This window comes from Enhydra lutris, unplaced genomic scaffold (assembly GCF_002288905.1).
Source record: "Enhydra lutris kenyoni isolate GAN:26980312 unplaced genomic scaffold, ASM228890v2 scaffoldscaffold85, whole genome shotgun sequence".
In the NCBI taxonomy this organism is placed as follows: domain Eukaryota; kingdom Metazoa; phylum Chordata; class Mammalia; order Carnivora; family Mustelidae; genus Enhydra; species Enhydra lutris.
This window is the reverse complement of record NW_019154169.1, coordinates 6,038,813-6,058,975: the sequence shown is the minus strand read 5'-3', so window position 1 is coordinate 6,058,975 and position 20,163 is coordinate 6,038,813. Positions and strand designations below refer to the sequence as shown.

The window sequence follows — 20,163 nt, the reverse complement described above, 5'->3', positions numbered from 1 at the left end:
GCAATGGCAGGGTCATAGGGAAGCTCTATTTTTAATTTCTTAAAGAATCTCCACACTGTTCTCCAAAGTGGCTGCACCAACTTGCATTCCCACCAACAGTGTAAGAGGGTTCCCCTTTCTCCACATCCTCTCCAACACATGTTGTTTCCTGTCTTGCTAATTTCGGCCATTCTAACTGGTGTAAGGTGGTATCTCAGTGTGGTTTTGATTTGAGTCTCCCTGATGGCTAGTGATGATGAACATTTTTTCATGTGTCTGATGCTTGCTGTTATTTCTAAGAGAAAACTAGCTTTTCTTTCTTTTTTTTTTTTTAATTTTATTTATTTATTTGACAGAAAGAGAGTAGGCAGAGCAGCAGGCAGAGAAGGGAGGGGGAAGGAGGCTCCATGCTGAGCAGAGAGTCCGACAGGGCTCGATCCCAGGACCCTGGGATCATGACCCGAGCTGAAGGCAGAGGCTTAACCCACTGAGCTACCCAGGCGCCCCGAAAACTAGCTTTTCAAGATGTTTTCTAAAGACATGTCCCTGAGGAGCCTTCTTATGGCTGAGGTAGAGTAGAGCAACACTGTTGCTAACCATGTGGTTCCAGGACACGGGCTTCTCCAGGAGCTTATTAGACACACAGAATGGCAGGCCCCACTCCAGACCTGCTTGAATTGGGTTAATTGAGGGTGGAGCCTGGGAATCTGTGTTTAACAAGCTCTCAGTGGTCCTTTACGCTCTTGTAACTGTGAGAAGCACTGACATACAGTATAAAATACTTAAAGATAACAAATGCAGAATCATATTTTCTACAGTGTTTCAGCTCTTCCCTTGGAGTATTAGTTCCACAGAACTCCTGGATTTCCAGGCGATCAAGAGCATCATGACTTAGCTTCCCGATGTTTTGTTAGTGTTTTCCATCTGTGTCAGAGTTGCGGGAAGTTTTAACTACTCTGTGCTTTGCAGCCACATATGTAATGGAATAAAATGCTAAAGTTCAGTTAGACGAAAGCAAAAATACAAATATTATTTATTTTCAAAGGGAGTGGGCAGGAAGGTTCCTTCACGTTTATGGAAGCCCTGATTTTGGTCCAGAGTATCTGTGTTCTTGATCTAGACTGAGGAACAGATGAGCTGTCCGTTACTTAAATTACTGTCATTCTCTTAACTGGGAATTTTACTAGTTTGGCAGCAAACAGTGAACATCTTACTCCCCACCAAGTCTTGGTGTGAAGAGTTCCCAGCTCCCCCTACCTTCCTCATCATCTTAAGATGGTGAAGCGCCCTGTGTCTTGACAGGACTCCCCCTCAGCCTCTGAGTTCCTACATTTCCACGTCTTTGGAGGCCTCCCTCCGGGAAGGGACATCTCTTTCTGGAGACCCCTCCTCTCCGTTTTCCCAGATCTTTTCCCTTGTCCCTACAATGGCTCCAACCCTAGAAACCATCACCACTTCCAAACCACAGAGTTCTTTCTTTTCTCTCCTCCTCCATCTCCTATAGTGACTTCCTGCTCTTGATGTTTCCATATCCTGTTTCTTATTCTTTCTTGAGTCCAGCATCCTCTCGCCCCACTTTACTAAAGCTTTTCTGGCCAGGAGCCCAGGGGACTTTGCTGAAGCTGAAATCAGAAGATGCTTTTTGACTGTTCTGCTAAATTAGACTGTACCTTTTGCAAAGCCCCTTTTGTGCAGAAGGCAAGAACATATACTGGGTAAGAGCACAGACTTTGAACGAGACTGCTGAATTTGAATCCCAGATCTTACCATCTGTATGACCTTGCACAAGTCTCTGAACCTCTTTGTGCCCCAGTTTCCCATCTCAGGAGATGGTACCATCCCCCAGCGGACAAGTCAGTACCATGAGATTTATTCCTTGAGTTCTCTCTGCCTTCCCCTTCTCACACTCAGTCACTACGTGATAGTAATTTTACAACCTTAATGTTTCTTCCATCTTTGTTCTTCATCCCTGTGTTTGATGAAAAATGACATGCCTTTTAGAGTGTCAAATTACATCTTTTCTATTTTATTCTGTTCTATTCCATCCCATCCCATCCCACTCCAGTTATCTCTGTTTGGGAAATACCGACCCAGGCCTGTCAACTGAGCCAAGCTCCATGCTCTGTGGTTAAGGCTGATTGCTGCTCTCCCACAACAATGGTATATTATTCTGACATCAGAGAGGATATCAGGTTGGTACCTCCTATGTACATGGCCTTTATATGGGTCTAGGGTCTCAGGTACCAGGTCCTGCCTTCAGGTTCATCTGCTTGGTGCCACTGTAGGACCCCACATTTTTTAAAGAGATGTACGGCTTCCTCCTGAGGTTGAGCTGATGTGTGTGACCCAAAGCTCCCACCAGAAATCATATTGTTAGACTATCCCATGTGGCCCAAGACCCCCAGGTAAACAAAGATGGTCTTATCAAGCAGAACACTGCAGGGGCTTAGAGATTAACTCCTAGGAGTTGAGGGCAAAGATCAGACCTCTCTTGGGGCAAGGTTCAATTTTTTATAGTCACTTGAAGATATATCATAGGTGCTGTTTCCTCTACTCATAGGAATAGGGGAGTTTCTTTCCTACACCAAACAATTCTCCTAATTCTCTGTGGACGCCCAACTGGGTGTCCTACAACTTAGTTCAACTTGGAGTTAGCATAGACCCTACAAGTTAGGGACTCAGTCTCATAAGACTGCCCCCCCCTTCAGATGCTAATTACAAATCTTAGGTTGTCACCTGAACTTCTGACCAACTAGCTGTAAATCAGGGGTTCCCATGACCCCCTCTTCAGTTTTGATAATTTGCTATAATGACGCACAGATCTGGGGATCTGGGAGACATGAGCTTCTGTCTGGAGTTTGGGGTGTACATCTTCCCAGATGTGTTCACCAACCTGAAAGCTCTTCAGAATTTTCATGATATTTCCATTATGTAGGCATCATTGATTAAATCATTAACTGGTAATTAGCTCAATCTCTGGTACCATCCATCCACCCCTATCCCGACCCATAGGTTGGGCAGGATAGAGAAGGGGGCTGAAAGTTCCAACCCTCTAATCATATGGTTAGTTCCTCTGGCAACCAGCCCCTTTCCTCCATGTTATTGGCATAAACTCCTATATTGTTAATTGGGGCTTGTTAGGAATAACAAAAGACACTCCTATTACCCTGTTACTTGGAAAGTTACAAGGGTTTAAGAAGCTCTATTCCAGGAACCATGAAGAAAGACCAAATAGATATTTTTTAATATGTCACAATATCACAGGTGCCCTCTTAACGTTATTAGTACCTGTGGGTCCTTCTCTTGGGTCTGCAGCTGAACTCTATTAGTGTCCCTTGGGGCTCTGGCCTGGGCACTTTGCTCATCCTGTCTCCTTACAGAGAGATCCCACACTGACAACTTTAGCTACCACTTCTCTGCTGCTGGCTTCCAGAGCTTTAGTTCCCTTCCCATCTTGCTGCTATTACAAGACTCATATGTTCATCCTGCTGCCTGCTAAGTGTCCCCAGACATGTCTAATAACACATCCTCTTTGTTTCTAGTTTCTACTATTTTTCTCACATCTGATTCACCATCACCAGATGGCTTTGAGATACTTGGGTGTTACCCTGGCCCCTTTTTCACCCCCCACAAGCAGTTAAGATGCAGGGTCTGCTCTTTACAACGGCCCTTCTCTGTCCCACTGTTACTGGCCACTTGTGAACGCCACCTTGTACCTGCGTTATTACAGTCTTTGCTTTCGCTTCCCTCTAGGTCACCCACCACATTTCTCTTTGTATCCATTCACTTGCAAATTATCTGAGTTTTGTATCTCTTACAGGTAGCATTGCTTTTTCAATCCAGCCTAACAATCTCTGCCTTTTGGAGTGTTTCAGTCATATATTAATTTATATTATAATTTACTGTCATTGACTATAAGTATAATTATTGGCGTGGTTGGGTTTGTATCTATCATTTTAGCATTTGGTTTTCTATTTGTCCCATGCACTTTTGTTCCTCTCTTTCTTCTCTTACATGTGTGTTTGTGTGGATTAAACGAACAATTTTTGGAATTCATTTACTGCAGTACACCTCTTTGCACTCTGATTTAGTGGTTCCTCTGGGGATACAGTATATCCCCAGTCTGCTTAGAGTTACCACAGTACCACTTGACATAGGAGACATGGGATGCAAGAAACTTACCACATGCCTAATAGAATGTGCTTTCTACATACACCTCTCCCTTGGTAGATTTTCCATTGTCTTAAAGCCCGTCATCTGATCACTCACAGACCCCTGTATACTGTTCCTGTTACTGAGAGCCTCGCAGCCCTTAAAGTCACTGTTCTGTCCACATGCCTGTGTTCATGCTGCTCCCTCTGCAAGGACTGTAGTTTCTCCATCTTTCTGTAGAGAAGACTCAGCTGTACAAGTCCCCTAGCTCTGAAGCCTGGCTAGACCTTGAAACATTTAATGGACCATTCACAGTTTTCCACATATTATAACCTAGATGTCCTGCCACCATAGCTCGTATACTCTCACCTGGATGGCTTTACGTAATGCTTTCCACCAGGTTGTGAGGTCCTTGAGGTCAGGAACCATCCATGACTGTGTCTCCAGCAGCCAGCACTGGGTGACACACAGCAAGTCTTCTTCAGTCAATATAGGTTGACTCAAAGTGACTCAAAGTGGGTTCCAATGTGATTGTTATTTTCCCTACCATATAAAGCCCAAAGGCAGGAAGGTAAAAGCCATCTTAGGTAGATAAATGATCATGGTAAGCTCTGACCTAGGAACATAAAAACTCCATACCATCTGTCCCTGGCTGCATTTCCCACATGGCTCAGTGTCATTTCATCCTCAGCAGAGAACTGTGTCCTTCAAAGACGTGGTAGTGGGCTTCACCCAAGAGGAGTGGCACAGGCTGAATCCTGCTCAGAGGGCACTGTACCGGGATGTGATGCTGGAGACCTACAGCAACCTTGTCTCCGTGGGTAAGAACAGCTCCATCACACAATCTAGATGATGCCTGAACGACCGCCTTCCCTTTTGCAGTTGCTAAAAGGCACTGAGGTACCTAGAGCCTCAGAAGTACCAAAAACTTCCTATGTGCCAGACACTTCTTCAGCCACTTTTAAAATATCAACTTACTTAATTCTCCTAAGAGCCTTATGAGGTAGGTACTGTTAGTACCACAATTTTACACATTTGGATACAGAGGCAGATGGGTGAAGTAACTTGCCCGTGTCACCTCACATACCGACATACAGAGCCAGAGTAGGATTTGAACCCCAGCAATCTGCACAGTCTGCATTCCTTTTTTTTTTTTTTAAGATTTTATTTATTTGACACAGAGAGAGAGAGACAGTGAGAAAGGGAACAGAAGCAGGGGGAGTGGGAGAGGGAGAAGCAGGCCCCCCGCCAAGCAGAGAGCCCAGAGCAGGGCTTGATCCCAGGACCCTGGGACCACAACCCAAGCCAAAGGCAGATGCCCAATGACTGAGCCACCCAGGTACCCCCACAGTCTGCATTCCTCACTCGTACACTGTGCTGCCTCAGTGAGTTTGGCTTGAGGTTCAGTGGTCCTGGGTTACTAATTCCTTTTGGGTTCTAGACAAGGTGTGTGTACAGTCTTCTCCCAAGGACAATGTCTGTTGTGCAGCCTTTAATGCTGCCTGAGTGGCCCTGAAGACCAAGGAGCTCAGCCCAAGGCCTGGATCATTTCCCTGGAACAGGTTATGAAGGCACGAAACCTTATGTGATCCTCAAGCTGGAGCAGGAAGAAGCGCCATGGCTTTGTGAGGCAGCATGCTCAGGCTGCCCCTGTCAGGGTAAGTATCAGTCCAGCAAAAGAGGTACTATGGTAGGCTGGCACCTTTGGGATTCTGTGCAGAGTCCAGCTCTCAAAAGCCTTAGAGCTTTGCAATCAGCTGGAGACGTCCTCTGAGAACTTGAGCCTTCTTGATGACCCGTCTTCCTCCATGCACCCCACCTCCTTTATCCAGGCATTCCTTCTCCTCCTCATCTCACCTCTCCCTGTGTTCTTGCTCCATTGCCCTTTCTCTAGAATCCTCAGTCTCTTTAACTTAAGGTTTTCAGTTCACCTTCTCTTTTACATTCAGACATTCTTAAAGTAAGCTTCTGTCATTCTCCCACTCCTGCTGGTCCCTTCCTATTTCCTGTTCTCACAGTTTCCAGGTAAAATGCCCCAGACCTGCCCTCCATACGCACACTCTCACTTCCCATCCTTTCCTTAATCCCTTCAATTATCCCTTAGTCCTTTAGTTTCCTTAAGTCCAAGAGGAGGAAGTATTAAATTTCAGGTAACCAAGGACAGTGAGGCAGTAAAGCATATGACTGAGCTTGGCCCATCTTAACCACTTTCATTTAACATTCAGAATAACTGCCTCTCTCCCATCAGCTTATGTAAAATATCCCAACAATACCCACGGTACCCCAAGTGTCAGTAACCTGCTCTTAAGGATGCCTCTGAACTTGTACCTCTCCACAAGAGTCATGGGCTTAGCAAGAAGTTAGTGCTGTCTGTTTCCACATCTGTTTACGCTACTTACACTTGGTGTTATAATCACATAATTGAATTAAATATTACATGATCCCCAAAAATATTCAAGTCATTGTCATGCTTCTCCCCGAGATGATGTCTCTGAAATCACTGCCATCCACTGTTCATCCACCTTGGCTGTAGTAGTAGCAGCAATAGCACTAGAATTATCGGCCAGCACTAACTGTGTGCTCACTCTGTGCTAGATTTGTTCTCAGCCCTTTACATATATCATTTCATTCAACCCTTCCAACACCTATGAGATATCCAGCCTTTATTACCCCAGTTACAAATGAAGCAATCACAAAAAAGTTAGGAAACTTATCTAAGAGCATAGAGCAGGGTGCCTGGGTGGCTCAGTTGGTTAAGCAACTGCCTTCGGCTCAGGTCATGATCCTGGAGTCCCGGGATCAAGTCCCACAACGGGCTCCCTGCTCAGCAGGGAGTCTGCTTCTCCCGTTGACCTCTTTCCTCTCATTCTCTCTCTCTCTCAAATAAATAAATAAAATCTTAAAAAAAAAAAAAAGAACATATAGCAAAGTAAGGGACTGAAACAGATTTAAGCCCACGTGATCAGGTTTTAGAACCAGTACTTTTTTTTTTTAAAGAAATCTTTTTTTTTTAAGATTTTATTTATTTATTTGACAGAGAGAGAGAGCAGAAGCAGGCAGAGCAGCAGAGGGAGAAGGAGAAACAGGCTCCCCACCGAGCAGGGAGCCTGATGCAGGACTCGATCCCAGGACCCAAGGATCATGACCTGAGCTGAAGGCAATCACTTAAACAACTGAGCCACCCAGGCACCCTCAGAACCAGTACTCTTAACCATCACATTCTGGTGCCCTTCAGGATGCATTTTGCTTCATTAAACTATGCTCATCAACCTTCCTGAAACCATAGTAACCTGGCCATCAGCTGCCTTTCTTTTCCCTCTTTTAAGAGTCACACGTTGAAAAGCAAGGTGCTATATGACACCTCAGTAACAGGATTGACAAACTACAGCCTATAGTTTGGCCACCTGATTTTGTGAATAAAATTTTATTGGAACACAGCCATGCCTTTACATATATACTGTCTGCGTTTCCCAAGTACAATGGGAGAGTTGAGTAATTTTGACTGAGACCATATGGCCCACAAAGCCTAAAATTTACTCTCTGGCTCTTTAAGAACATGTTTGCCAACTACTGCTCTACAATATCTCATCTTCTTCAAAATTACTTCTTTATGTACTCTATGACATATTCCATTTCATTTGTGCCACTGTTGTGATTCTTCTCTACTTGTACAACACCCTTCCCTGCATTTAGTTATGGTTCATGCTTTCTGTTCATATACCATGCATTGTTTAAATTCTTAGGGTATTTCTCAAGTAATTTTATTCTAGATCATAATAATAGAATAAAGAAAGGTTTGCTGTATTTTCTCCAGAAAACATTTGTCAAGTTAATGTCCAGAGGAAAAGACAAGACATGATTTTGAAACAAGGTGCATTCATCAGCAAGAAAACATTGCCCAAGGAAAGAAGCCATGAAAACAATAAGTTTGGGAAAATACCACCTCTGAGCACTAATCTTTCTCCTTCAATTCAAAATCCTAGTAACTGGGATCCCTGTGGAAAGAGTGCAAACCATAATTTAGATTTGATTGGTTTTAAAAGAAACTATTCAAAAAAGCAAGATGAGTGCTGTGGTTGTGGGAAATTGTTACAACATACAAACCATGATAGAAGACCTAATGGAGAAAAACTCTGGGAATGCAGTCATTGTGAGAAAGCTTTCAGCCACAACCCAGCACTTATGTATAAACCAGCAGTAACCAATTCTCTTGCGTACAAACGTAAGAGGGTTCCACCTGCAGAGAAACCCCATGTCTGTAGCGAATGTGGGAAAGCCTTCTGCTACAAGTCTGAGTTCATTAGGCATCAGAGAAGTCACACTGGGGAGAAACCATATGGATGCACTGACTGTGGGAAAGCCTTTTCACATAAGTCAACCCTCATCAAACATCAGCGAATTCACACTGGGGTAAGACCCTTTGAATGTTTTTTCTGTGGGAAAGCCTTCACTCAGAAGTCACACCGCAGAGAACATCAAAGAACACATACTGGAGAGAGACCCTTTGTGTGCAGTGAATGTGGGAAGTCATTTGGCGAGAAGTCATACCTCAATGTACATCGAAAAATACACACAGGAGAAAGACCATACCGTTGCAGAGAATGTGGGAAATCCTTCAGCCAAAAATCATGCCTCAATAAACACTGGAGAACTCATACAGGAGAAAAACCCTATGGATGCAGTGAATGTGGCAAAGCTTTTTATCAGAAGCCAAACCTAAGTAGACATCAGAAAATTCATGCCAGAAAGAATGCCTATAGGAATTAAAACCTGATAATTGTGAGAAAGCCTTAAGCAAGGTGTCCTATTTCATTATATGTGCAGGCATTCATTTTTAGGAGAAATCTCATGGATTTAATGAATCTGAACAAAATGTTTTACCATAAGGGAAGTCTTGTTCTAATTGTAGAAATTTTTATACAAAGATTATAGAAAATACTTTATAAAACATAAACATGGTCACTCTGGCTTATGAAAGTGTAAAAGTATGTTAATGGAATGACAACAGCATACAGAATATATGTGAAGAGAATTGGTATATTATGGTATATTCCACAGTGAGCCACATAATAAGCATTATTTATATTTTGGAAATGTAAATGTGAATTTAATGTAAATTGTGAATATCAAGTGTATGTGTGTCACACAGTATGTAGAATGCTGTTCAACTTTTGCACTCTAAATATCATCCCTGTCTTTTAGTGTCTTAACAATATAAAAAAATGATAATAACATTTGTTAATGTTAAAAAGGCAAAGCTTAGGAATAGTTTCACAACCAATATTGGATGAACAAAACATTATAAACTTGATTACTCAATCCAGCCATTATTTGACAAAAACTAGTATGGCCCTGGTATATTGTGCACCTCTTCTATTTTCTTAGTCTTGCTTAACATACCTTGCTGCAAATTAATAGGAAAGACACTGTTTATATGAGTCTTATAATTCAGAAATGCTTCATGCAGAGACCAAAGAAGGAGATTTTTGTGTTTGTTGGTTTGTTTTCTTTTTGCAAATTAATTCAGCAACATCCACTTCTCTTCCCTCTCAGTTTCCCTGTGAATGTCCTAGGCACTAAAACCCAAATCATTTCATCATTCCAGTCTTTGAAAAAAGTCTGCTTCCCTGAGCTGCTGTGTCATCCAAATAAAACAAATGGCCACGTTTTTCAAGATTTGACTCCGTATAAGAATGCCTGATCCAGAATGAGAAAGGAAGCAATCACGTGGATATTGTGTTTATGAGATGAATCACTAAATTCTACACCTGAAACTAATATTACACTGTATGTTAACTAACTGGAATTTAAATAAAAACTTGGAAAAAAAAAAAGAAACATAATCCCAGATAAAGATGTGATTATAAGAATGATAAAAGATACTTCTTACCAATTTAGATCAACATGCTTTTAAAAGAGGAAATAAATGTTTTTCTTGCAAAATGTAAGTTAGAAAAATTGCAGTAAGAAACTTGATAGAACAATTACCTTTGAAGAGTTTGGAAAAGTGATTAAAGATCTAGGATTGAAAAATGCTCCAGGCCCAGATGATTTCATAATTAGTTTCATCTAACTTTTTTGTAAGCTCCATGCCTAGCATGGAGCCCAAGACATGGAGCCCAAGATGGGACTTGAATTCATGACTCTGAGGTTGAGACCGGAGCTGAGATCAAGAGTCAATGCTTAACTGACTGAGCCACTGAGGTGCCCCTCATCTAACTTTTAAAGAGTAATACCAGTGTTACTTGAAATATCTCAGCCCATAGACTATGATCCCCAATTTACTTTATGAAGTCAGAGTAAGTTTTAACTCCAAAACCAAATCAAAGTAGTGGAAAAAAGAAAACCCCAAACCAGTCTTACCCATGAGCTTAGAAATAAAAAATTATAATTAAAATAATAGCAAATGGAATTCAGCAGTATACCTAAGAACAATGTATTATAATGACCAAGGAAGAATTACTCCAAGAATGCAGAGTCAATGCAGTAATAGGAAATACATCAATAAAATTAATAGTATGAAAGAGAAGGTGCCATCAATAGATGCTGGAAGATATTTAATTGGATTTTGCAAACATTTCCAATCTAATACAAGTTAAATTGTAGTATGTAATAACCACTTAAGAGTATCTTTACCAAAACTCTATAGCATATATTATGTTAAAACCATTTTTTGAAGATTAAGAATTTAATAGTATTAGAGATAAGGGTGTTCACTGCTGTCTATTTTTACTAAATATTGTCTTAGAAGACAATGGAAAATAAATAATTGGTATAAACAATAAAAAATGTAAAACTTTTTGCTGATATGATTTTATATCAGTAAATGAGACTAGTAATTGTTTTGAGTTAAAAGATAATTTTCTGAGAAGACAGTATAGAAATTAAAAGTTTCTCTCTGTAAACATCTAATAACTTAAATGCACTACTTTTGGAATTACACTAAGTGTCTGTGCCTTTTTTAAAAAATCTTATGTGAAATGATCTTAAAGTCCTTATGGAAGAACATTTATTCTAACAGTCTAAACAAGAAAAATATGAAAAAGAAAATTGTATACCAGATGTCAGAATATAATATGAAGTCACTTTAATAAAGTATTGGCAGAGGAACCTGTTCATTTCAATGAAAAGCATAGAAAATCCTGAAATAGATGTTTATAAAGAATTCTGTTACAATTGGCTTTTAATCAGGAAGAAAGTAAAGTTGGGCTAGCAGCCCCACCCATATAAAAAAATCCAGGTGGATTTAAGATTTAAATTTTTTTTAAAGATTTTATTTATTTATTTGTCAGAGAGAGTGAGCACAGGCAGACAGAGTGGCAGGCAGAGGCAGAGGGAGAAGCAGGCTCCCCGCCGAGCAAGGAGCCCGTTGTGGGACTCGATCCCAGGATGTGGGGATCATGACCTGAGCCAAAGGCAGCTGCCCAACCGAGCACCCAGGCGTCCCTAAGATTTACATTTTTTAAATAATAAAGTTCTTAAAGGAAAATGAAAGACCACGTGTACAATCTAGGAGTTAGATTAACTTTATCAACACAGGATAAAAACTATTAAAAAATAGGGCGCTGGGTGCTTCAGTCCATTAAGACTCTGACTCTTGATCTCAGCTCATGAGTTCCAGCCCTACATTGGGCTCCATGCCGGACATAGAGTCTACTTAAATAAAAATTTAAAAATAGGAAAAACTTGACTATGTAAAACTATGATCTTTTGTATGGCAAAAGATGCCATCAAAAAAGTCAATACATTATAATTTGGGGTGAAATATTTGCAAAGCCAATCAATGGAGAAGTGCTTTTCAGATTGACAGGAAGGAGATAACTCAATGGCAAAACATGGTAGAGAATATGAATAGAAAGTTGTAAAAAGAGCAAATCCAAGTAGCTGGTGGGACTATCAAAAAATGTGTCGCCTTGGTAGTTGTTGGGGAATACAGATTAAAGTCATAATGCGATAACTATGCAACCAAACTGACAGAAAATAGCAGGAATGCTTTTTGCTGTCCCCAACAAAGGTTGTTCTTATACCCTGCTGGTGGACATACAGATTCAGCTCTTTCGAAAAACAATCCAGCAACATCTTTTATAACTTAAAATACTTATGCCACTTTGGGGAATCTTCTCTTAGAAGTAAAACCCCAATACATAAAGGACAGATGAATATGTGTATTATAAAATTGTTCCTACTGGCAAAACACTAGAATCAAAATAAATGCCCATCAGTAGGGAAACCGGAAGAGGGGAGAAACAGTATATCCATTCCATAGATTGTTTATATAACCATTAAGGTGGAAAAATTAAACCATGCTAGTGGACTTGAATAGAATTCCACAGTGTTTCCTTAAAAAAAAAAAAAAAAAAGCCAAGTAAGTATGTAAAATAGCCTGTTCCTATAATCAGTGACAGAACTCCTCTAGCTATTTGAGTGAAAAACATGTATCCATATACGTTTGTTTATGATTTTCTATGCATGATGAAAAGTATATAAGAGTATACATTGGGTTAGAGGGAGGAGGGTGATGCAGGTTGGTAATGAGGGAGTCAGAGAAGGAAAATGAAAGCCAAATAGAAAAATATATATATACCAAGTATGATATCTCAAATGTGTGATTAGTAAAATTATTTGAGTGGGGAACTAGAACTCTGCTAATTTGTTCATGGTATATTTTTAAGTGAAAAGGGCAAATTGCAGAATAATGTATATGAATCTATTTTTAAAAAAAAAAAAAGTAAAACTCCTGTATGTGTATATATATGCATGTATGTTTCTATGAACAAAGAAAAGCATAGATGGATTTACAGCAAGGTCTTAATTAACATTGGTTATCTTGGTGGGGGGAAGGGAAAAATAAGCAGTTGTTTATCTTTGTATTGTTTTACTTGTTAAAACGTATATTACTTTTGTAAGTGAAAAACAAAATAAAGAGGGGAAATGTTTCAAAATGCAGGAAGCATTGCAAGTGTTTCTGTTTTTCCGACAAGGTCATGGCACCATGACCTGGTCTACTGTCATTCCTCCAGCTCAGTCCTTTGGCTGTCACCAAAGTAAAAGTAAATGTCTCTGTGTTTCTGAAGAGCAAAAGTAAATACTTTGAGAAACTCCCAAGTACAGAGAGGTTTTTTGTTTTTATTTTGAAATACTTGATTTAAAAAGTTGCAAAAACAGTTCTTATATAATCTTCATCCAGTTTCTCCTAATGTTAATGTCTTATATAACCTTTGTATAATTATCAAAACCAGGAAATTAACATCAGTACAAACTAGTAATTACTGTAGTCCTTGCCACTGATTCCAGATCCTGTGGTAGATTTACTTGTTATTTCTCTTTAGTCTCCAATTTGTGACAGTTCCTCAGTCTTTTCTTGTCTTTCATGACTTAGTTTTTTTTTTTTTTTTAAAGAATACTGGCCAGTTATTTTGTAGAATATTCCTCAATTTGGGTTTGATTCAGTATTTTCTCTGACTACATTAAGGTTATGCATTAATACTACAGAAGTAATATATCCTCAGAGATAATTCCAGAGGATACACAATGTTGATGTGTCCTGTTGGTGATGTCACCACTGATCACACAGTTAAGATGCTTAGATTTCTCCACTCTAAAGAAAGGTACTATTTCTTCCTTTGTAGTTAATAAATCTCTTGGGAAGATAATTTTCAAAGCGTTCTTTAAAAATACATTCGAGCAGGTCCTAGATCCAGAGATTCTGTTTGATTAGCTCTGGCTAAGGGTTCAAACATCTCTAGTAATTCTGATAGGCAGACAAGAGCGGACTTTGGATGTGCATCACACACGTAATTGTTAGCCCTGAAACAAAGCATCATCCTCACAGAAGCGACAGTAATGAGAAACACTGAGCTATGACATTTATGAATACTGGTCTCTGGTAACCTAGGTGTGTTAGTCATCTAGTGCTACCTAACAAATGATCAGAGACTTCGTAGCTTAAAGCAACACACATTTACTATCTTAGAGTTTCTCTGTCAGGAGTCCAGATAAGGCTTAGCTAGGTCCTCTGATTCAGGGTCTTACAAGGCTGTAGTCAGATATTGGCCAGAACTGTGGTCTATCTGACCTCAACTAGGGAAAGATCTGTTTGCAAGATCACATGGTTAGACTAAGGGCCTCAATCACTTGCTGGCTTTGGGCCAGAGGCTACCCCCGATTCCTTGCCATAGGGGCATCTCTGAAGTCCAGCTCTCTAGAGAGGGTAGAGGGGCTGGATACAGAGTTGTTCATTGATCACACCTACTGAGGAAGCCTCCATAAAAATCACAACAGGACAGGGTTTGGAGAGTTTCCAGATTGATGACATTCACATACTCGGAGGGTGACACACCCCAGCTCCACAGGACAGAGAAGCTCCTGCACTCAGGATCTTCCTAGACCTAGTCCTTTGAACCTTCCTATCTGGATGTTCATCTACGTCCTTTATCTTTTTATAATAAACTGATAAACAGCAAGTAAACTGTTTTTCCTGAGTTCTGTAAGCCGCTCTAGCAAATTAATCAAATCTTAGAGGAGGGCATCTTGGGAACTTCTACATTATAGCTGATGGGTCAGAACCATAAGTAACAACCTAGATTTGTGATTGCTATCTGAAGTATATGTGGGGGTTGGGGTAGTGAGGGGACAGTCATGTGAGACTGAGCCCTTATGAGACCTGGTGCTATCTCCAGGTAGACAGTGTCATAACTGAGTTAAATTGTAGGCCCCCAGGTGCTGTCACAGAATTGCACGGAGTGGGGAAACCTCCATACATTTGGTGTCATAAGTTTTCTGAGTGTGGTAGTAGTGTGAGAGTAAAGGAGAAACATGAGGAGAATGACATTTTCCCAACACACCTTGTAAACAGCAAAGAGCCTCTTGTATTCCAAAAAAGAAACCTAAAATTTTAGTGTACATGAGAAGTGTTGGAGAATCATTTCCCTTACATTCTCACCTTCTGGTTGATTCTACTTTAAAAACTTACTTTGAAGCTAATTAAAGTAAAAACAAGCCAGTGGAGTTGGGGGTGGGGACATTGGCCTGATAATATGGGATGCCACAGACTCCTACTTAAAATAGTAATATGACCCAATATAAATTAAAAGAGAAGCTTCCAAAGATTAAAATGTATTATATAAACTGTAATTTATAGAGGGGTGATTATCTCTGCTACTTCTCCATTTGACAGCCTAATTTTGCCTGCCTTAAACCTAGAAGAAAACAAACACATAAATATATAAATAAAACATAAGTACATAAGTACATAAAGTGAATGAATGATGCCTCATGGTGAATTTACTACAACCTTAATGCTGTGGTCCCATCCATTAGAGGCCCCATACCCAATATCCGGTATTATTAAAACCACTGATTCTATTTATTCAACAACTGGTAAATATTTTGCTCTTATAGATTTGGCTAATGTGTTCTGTTTAATGCCTATTTCCACAGCCTCTCACTTGCAGTTTGTCTTTGGCTCCACAGGGACATTATAAATCTTTTCCAGGCTACCTAGGGGGTACCTCAACAGCTTTGTCATCACAAACTTTGCAAACAAAATAACTGTACCTGCTTTTCTCTAGGAGTACAAAGTATGGCACTACATTAATGACCTACTCCCACAAGGAGACTCACTTGACACACTCATTACAGGCATACAAGTCCGACATGTTTTAGTCCTTTTCGGGGTCTGTAGTCTTCATTTGTAAATTTTACTTTATCTAAATGATTTTGCCGTGGGTAAATCAGCCCTCCTTAAATGGGTCTCTATTCAACAAATGGCTTAAAATCTCCAAGTTAAAGTCAACAGGCACTCTTATTAGTGCCCTCAGAGATTTCTTCACCATAGAGGCCTTGGTTACTTCTTCTCATGCCTCCTGGAGTCTGAGGACCCCTTAAAATGGCCATAAGTTATCCAATGACTTCTGATGCAAGAAACTGCTCATCTTGGCCTCATGCTACACACCATTAAGACAACCAGGGACTGGTTACATATTGGGCTCTCCTAGAAAGAAAGGCATTCACAGACCCTGATGTTGTGACCCTCCACACCCAGCTTCTCATTATGCTTTGGGTAATGGAAACTGCCTCACAAGCTTGACACAGCTCCTGAGACCTCCTTAAGGCAGGATGGAGCCAAATCTGGACTAACATATGCCTCCTGCAGGAAAGCTGGACTCCTCTGTCCTCAGTCCCTTGCCAGATGCCATAATGCTGCAGAAGGTCTCCCCTCCCTCGGACCCCCTCACTACCTAGGAGCTCTTGGGATCAAGTGAATAGTAATGAGGGTTTGTAGACTATACAGATAACACTGCTAACCATCTTGTGTGATAAAACTCAGTGTAATTGCTGTTTCCCAATCCTTAGCCAGGATTTTCTTTATAAATGATAGGACCCAAGGGACAATACATTTGGGCAAACTTCAGGCAGTCATCTTAGCATTGGGTGTCCCAGCCAACAAATGGCTCCCTCTTCACATTCATTACAGACTACTGGTCCACTGCTTAAAAAGTATTCCCTTCAGGTTTAAAAAGTCTGTTGCCTCACAGACACCCAAGATATAAATCAGTATTACACATGGCTCTACAATATACTAAGACCACAACTTATATTGTAGTATAAGACTACAATATACTTGTCAGGACACACCTTATTTCTTTCAGAGTTCTAGGCATTACTGATAGTAACCAAGGCACATAATTCACTTCTGAGACTGCATAATACTGGGCACTTGAAAGAGGCATTCAACAGAACTTTCATGTCCCAAATAGGTCCCAGATAGTCAGTTTAACTGAGACATAATGGTGTCCTCAACTCTTTTTCAAATGCCAGTCTGACAAACAGACCCCCAAATGGGCCCTTCTCTTCCCCTGGGACTTAATCTCTTAATTCAAGGTTCCTTGGCTAATTTATACCTCATACCAACTCTAACTTTCTCTCATCACTGTTTCTTGTATTTAAAAGGGAAATATGGGGCATCTGGGTGACTCAGTCAGTCTTGATTTCAGCTCAGGGCATGATCTCAGGGTTGTGAGATTGAGCCCTGTGTTGGGCTCTGCACTGGGCATGGAGCCTACTTAAGAGTCTCTCTCTCCCTCTGCCCTTCCCCCCCCACCTCTCAAAAAAATTAAAAAATAAAAAATAAAAGGGTAATGTGTCTTATCTCCATGTATATAAAGACTCATTATATATGAGGTCCTTTAATAATGTCTCTTCCTGTTTTTTTTTTTAATATTTATTTATTTGAGAGAGGGAAAGAGCACAACCAGGGGAAGGGGTAGAGGGAGAAAGAGAAGCAGAGTCCCTGCTGAGTGCAGAGCCTAATGTGGGGCTCTGTCCCAGGACCCTGGGATCACGACCCAAGCCGAAGGCAGGCACTTAACCAACTGAGCCATCCAGGCACCCATGTCCCTATCTTTATACATTTTTTTGTTGCCATAAGCACTGGAGGCCAGACTGAGGGCACAAACCCTCCTGAGATCCATTAACCATAGATTGTTTCATGAGCCAAGTAGCTGCTAATCTGACATGGGACCCATTTGAGCTAAATTTCCATCATAATACAAAAAACCTGTGAAGTGCAGCTGCACAGCATCCTGTTGTCTTATCACTATTGGTCTGGGTGATTTCACTGGTTTACAGTTCAAGAGGCCCCAACCCTCCAAAAAAGCCACACTTTCAATAAAACATGGCAAATGCTAAGATTCATATCAATTCAAGCGGGTACCCACTTAGAAATGTCATCTCAGTCCCACATCCCAGATGATACCACTTTGTTCCAGGAGCTTTCTGTGGAAGACGACATCACCTAATATGACATCACCCCACCCCAAGAACAAGATGTTTTTGCCCCTTCATTGCAGACAGTTATGCCCAGAACACCAAAACCTTCACTCCAGTGACACCTATGGACTGCCTCTCCTAAGGCAACATACTAAGGACATTTATTGCTTCTCCTCCTTGATATTAGGAATCCATTGTGTATCCTGAGCTCATTGTGGTTAGCTCATTATCTTCATATACTCTTTGCTCCCTGCCAAAATTTATACCTCTGGAGTCCCATGTGTAAAGGGAAATCTGATGAAAGTAACTACTATTTGTGCCATTCTAAAAATTAATGGAGATCATTGCTTTCCCCAGGAGGCACCCATCTCATAGTAGTCAACTCCTTGATTCCCAGATGAGAGGACCACTCACTCCCCAGGGCTTTCTCCTGCTATCCCACCTCCAACTTTTCATCTTATCTGCCCTGCATCTCCAACCATAACTATTTGGTTACATACAAATACCACTAATTGTCACATATACTGCGCTAAATTATCAGTTCGTATCCTCCAACAACATGATTGCTGGGCCTGAAACCTTGAACCACAAAATATACTGAGATACCATTGTCAAAAAATACCTGTACATATATACTTGACTAGGTATGTATATTTTGTTTCTATGATTTTGAATAGCTTGGATAGTTCATATGAATGGAATATGGTATTTGTTCTTTTGCAACTGGCCTATTTAACATAATGTCTTTTGGGTTCATCCATATTGTAGCATGTGACAGGATGTCCTCTTTCTTAAGGCTGCATAAAATTCCATTTATGTAGATATTGCATTTTCATTATCCATTCATCTATCAGTGGGCCGTTGAGTTCTTTTAACTCATTGAGCATCCTTATGATGGTAACTCTGAATTCTGTGGCAACTCATATCTGTTTATTTAGGTTCGGCTTTTTAAAGATTTAATTGGTTCCTAAATGTGTCATGGTTGCCTGCCTTATTTTTGTTGTGGAGATTCAGCATCTGAAGAAGCAGTCAGCTGTCTCAGACTCTGTGGTCTCCTTTACTATAGGCAAGACTTTTTCCACACAGCCTGGCTAGAGATTCTGGAGACCTCTTAAGCCTTCTCTGGGCGTGCATCCTTCCAGGGCTTGTGTTGTAAACTACTTGAAAAGGTTTACTGGTTTCTACTCAGGCGCTCCCCCTTGTGTCTGTCTATGATATTGCAGCTTACCTGTGGGGCTGTTAGTAAATCATGGTCTAGGGCTCCTCCTAGTGTTTATTAGTGGTACTGTAGACTCTAGCACACACTTCAGTTCAGGTCTTTATTCTCAGAAATCCCCTCAACCTGTCGCTACATTCCTGTCAGTACTTGGATACAAGCAAGACAGACACTGGTCCCCTTGGGTAGGCCCCCTAAAAGTCACTTAGAGACTAACATTCTACTCCTTTCCATCCCCAGAGAGAAGATGGGAGTTGGGGATTTCCGATCCAATATGCCTTGGTTTGGGGGCAGGTGGGTATGCTCTGATGAGAAGAAACGGAATATCAGAAACTTCTTACCAGGCTTCTATGCCCTTGGCCTTGTGCTTGCCTGGGGTGTAAGGACCTCTTAACTGGTTTCTGGATTTCTCAGTTATTTTGCTGATTTGTTGTTAAATCTGTGTCTTCCTATTCCACCATCTTGCTGATGTTACCTTGTGTGCAAGTTTCTGTGTGATTACAAGTTTCAACTAGCTTGTAAACAGCAGGAGCATGATTACTGGATTGTATACTAAGAGTATGTTAGTTTGCAAAAAACTGCCAGTCTTCCAAAGTGGCTGTAACCATTCTGTATTCCTGTTAGCAATGAATGAGGGTTCTTGTCCCACATCTTAGCCAGCATTTGGTGTTGCCAGTGTTTTGGAGATTAGCCATTCTTACAAGTGTGTACTGGTATCTCATTGTTCTAATTTACAGTTCTTTCTTGACTTGATATTGAACATCTTTTTGTAGGTTTATTTACCAATGTGTCTATCTTCTTTGGTGATATGTCCAGATTTTCGCCCATTTTTTAAATTGGGTTGTTTCTTTATTGTTGAATGTTAAGAATTCTTTGTATATTTTGGATATTAATCCTTTATCAGATATGTCTTTCACAAATATTTTCTCCTTGTATATGACTTGTCTTTTCATTCTCTTAACAGTATATTTTGTAGAGTAGAACTTTTTAAAATTTTAATGAAGTATAGCTTATCAATCATTTCTTTTACGGATCATGGTATTGGT

The 20,163-nt window shown here is 40.5% G+C and overlaps 1 protein-coding gene and 1 pseudogene across 2 annotated transcripts in view; one reads left to right on the top strand and one right to left on the bottom strand.

The window, feature by feature from the left end:
• Nucleotides 1-20,163, top strand: part of LOC111161452 — a 637,630-nt pseudogene that overhangs the window by 10,932 nt on the left and 606,535 nt on the right. The window contains exons 5-7 of the transcript XR_002641531.1: nt 4,823-4,952; nt 5,694-5,789; nt 7,946-8,910. The product of XR_002641531.1 is annotated as a zinc finger protein 208-like (transcript). The remainder of the gene's footprint in view (nt 1-4,822; nt 4,953-5,693; nt 5,790-7,945; nt 8,911-20,163) is intronic.
• Nucleotides 1-20,163, bottom strand: part of LOC111161451 — a 678,116-nt gene that overhangs the window by 233,791 nt on the left and 424,162 nt on the right.